Here is a 3262-nt window from a genome sequence, read left to right as displayed (position 1 = left end):
TTATGACTACCAGATGGGCGAAATTTAAAACCTGAATATACGAAGGGCCAGTAAGGGTGAGAAACAATGGGAATATGCATAGGCCATTGGCAGAAGTGTAAATTGGTACACTCGCTTTGGGGACATATTATTATACCTGTCTGCCCTAAGAAATCTGTGACTCCATTCCATTCTTAGGGAAAGAAAGCCTTACAGTCTCAACAAGAAAAACATCATTCTAATAACCAAACCTGTAATAAGTAAAACAGGCAATCCAGCCCTAAAGCCATGAAGGGAGAATAAGATCTATAGTCTATTACACCCTGAGCTAGCTTCTTTTTAGTTACAATCTGGTTGAGCGTTTTAAAAACAAAACAGTCCCAATTAAAACATTTCAATTGTAAAATACACCCTAGACTTCAAACTTAATACAAAAGAAAAAACAATAACCATGTTTTTTTCTGAAATTATTTAACTAACCAGCCCCTAAAATAATTAAAACCCCCATCAACTTCACACATAGCTGCTCATTAAGGAAGATTAAGCCATGTAAATAAGGGTAACAAACATACACTTTCACATTAATCATTTGTGATTAGAAAAACTGGATTTAGAAAAGGCAGAGGAACCAGAGGTTAAATTGCCAACATCTGCTGGATCATCGAAAGAGCAAGAGAGTTCCAGAAAAACATCTACTTCTGCCTTATTGACTATGCCAAAGTCTTTGACTATGTGGATCACAACAAACTGTGGAGAAATTCTTCAAGAGAAGGGAATACCAGGCCATCTTACCTGCCTCCTGAGAAATCTGCAGGTCAAGAAGCAACAGTTACACATGGCAACAGACTGGTTCCAAATCATGAAAGGAGTAGGTCAAGGCTGTATATTGTCACCCTGATTATTTAAAATATACATAGTAAACCATGAGAAATGCTGGACTGGATGAAGCACAAGCTGGAATCAAGACTGCTGGCAGAAATATCAATAACATCAGATAGGCAGATGACACCACCCTTACTGGCAGAAAATGAAGAAGTAAAAAGCCTCTTGATCAAACTGAAAGAGGAGAGTGAAAAAGTTAGCTTAAAACTCAACACTCAGAAAACGAAGATCACAGCATCTGGTCCCACCACTTCATGGCAAATAGATGGGGAAGCAGTGGAAGAATTTTGGGGGGGCTCCAAAATCACTGCAGCCATGAAATTAAAAGACACTCACTCCTTGGAAGAAAAGATATAAGCAACCTAAACAGCATATTACAAAGCAGAGACATTAACTTTGCCAACAAAAGCCCATCTAATAAAAGATGCACTTTTTCCAATAATCATGTATGGATATGAGAATTGAACTATATAGAAAGCTGAGTACCAAACCCTTGATGCTTTTTAATTGTATTGTTGGAAAAGACTCTTCCAACAGTCTCTTAGACGTACAAATCAAATCTGAATTTTCACTGGAAAGACCAATGTTGAAACTAAAATCCCAATATTTGGGCCACCTGATGTGAAAAACTGACTCAGCGACATACGAGCTGATTAAAATAAGAATATATTTATAACACGGAAACACACCAATCATCGGAGGTTACATGACAAACTCACGAAAACTACACTTGTTAATGAAGCCTCCTTTCACTCACCAATGACTGAGTAAAGTAGCTCAGTCACTTCCAACTCTCTGCGACCCCATGAACTGTAGTTTATCATTCTTCTCTGTCTATGGCGGTTTCTAAATATAGAACACTGACTCGGAGAAACCTTTCTAAGTCGAAAATCGAACCCACACACATCTACCCGTATTCTAAGAAAATGGTTTATGCTCTCAGGTATGTAGATAAGCTACCTTACACTTTTTACACTACAATACTAAAAATGAATAAGTCTTTCTTTTAACCAGCATAAGTAGCCTTGCCAAAGCAAGGCCTCAAAAAATTAGTTTAAGACTCAGAGTTGTTCCTCTCCACGGAAATCTTTAGTAAAAGGCGAAAGATTTATACGATCTGAAGAGAAACCAGAGTATAACATACCCGCTTGTAATTCACCTCTCGGGTAACAGAAACTCCTAGGTCAGTGATAGTGACTAGCTAACACCGAGAGCCAATGCCTGAACAAAAATTTCTAGATTACTTTGCAAACAACGGTCTAATTTCAGAAGACATAGGTAAAAGAAAATTTGAAGTTTTATCGTTTTAAACGTGTACCGTGTGCAGTGCACGGTGGGTATGCAAATAAGGCAAGTGGGCGGCCTTCCAGCTCGGGAAAGCTGGTCTTCACGCAGCGCTCCTGTGTCGTCACTAGGGGGCGGAGCGGCGGCCGCGCTGGCTGGCGAGCACACGCCGCCCCGAGCCGAGACCCAGCTTTTAGATGTTTTGTCTATGTGTATGTCTGAGTTTGATTTCTGTTAAAGACTAAGCTGTTAAAGTTGAAAAAGAAAAAAAAAAAATAGCAAGCGATTGGCACAAAATTCATGACCGTGGCTCCTCCCTTCGGTGGATTGAGGATTTTCAAAGTTTGACAATTTCCTTTTTCTTGAACTGCATGGTGGGCGCACAAGTGTTTTGTCTGTTTGTACCGTGCACGTCCAAGATGTACACTCTGTAATATTCTGCCGTATGAGAAAAATTCATAGCCGTGTCCTGTTTAAAATTGGAGCTTTGGATATTCCCAGGGGGTCCAGTGGTTGGGGCTCTAGCTCTCACTCCCTGCTAGTTCCTTTCCTGGTAGGGGAACTAAGATCCCTCAAACTGCGCAGGCCAAAATAATAATAATAATAATAATAGAAATGGCGCTTGCCGCGCTGGGTTTCAGATCTCCTGCCTCCTGCCTCCTCACCTGATGCTACTTGTGGCGATGAAATCTTGTTATTTCAGTTTCAGACCTCGAGTCTCATCTTATCTAGAAGACAAACCAAAAAACCCCATGAGCAAACTCTCCTATGCAGTGCTCAGGAACACGCGCTGACAGTCTCAATGATTGTGGTAACCGAGTCTTGGGAAAGGAAATTGCAGTTCTTTTTTTGATTCTTTTCTGGAGGCTGCATCAATATTCCACTTCCCAACTTTGACGCCTTCTCTGAGTTGTCATGTTTGGTTTGCTAGTTCTTCTGCTCACAATACATTTGCCATTATATTTGATTTAAATTTGTCGAAAACAGCTTTGAGGAGATATAATCCACTTACCACACAGTTCACCCATTTAAACTGTACAACTAAGTGGCTTTTATGAGGCTTCCCTTGTAGCTCAGACGGTAAAGTGTCTGCCTACAATGAGGGAGACCCGGGTTC

The 3262-nt window shown here is 40.4% G+C and overlaps 1 non-coding gene across 1 annotated transcript; it reads right to left on the bottom strand.

Moving 5' to 3' along the window:
• Window positions 1–1882: 1882 nt before the first annotated feature.
• LOC136172830 (U5 spliceosomal RNA) lies at window positions 1883–1998 on the bottom strand. Its single transcript, XR_010664150.1, has one exon. It is a non-coding gene; the product is annotated as a U5 spliceosomal RNA (small nuclear RNA).
• Window positions 1999–3262: the final 1264 nt, after the last annotated feature.

This window comes from Muntiacus reevesi, chromosome 7, assembly GCF_963930625.1.
Source record: "Muntiacus reevesi chromosome 7, mMunRee1.1, whole genome shotgun sequence".
NCBI lineage: Eukaryota > Metazoa > Chordata > Mammalia > Artiodactyla > Cervidae > Muntiacus > Muntiacus reevesi.
The sequence above is the reverse complement of the archived record's forward strand: the minus strand, read 5'-3'. Positions and strand labels throughout refer to the sequence as shown.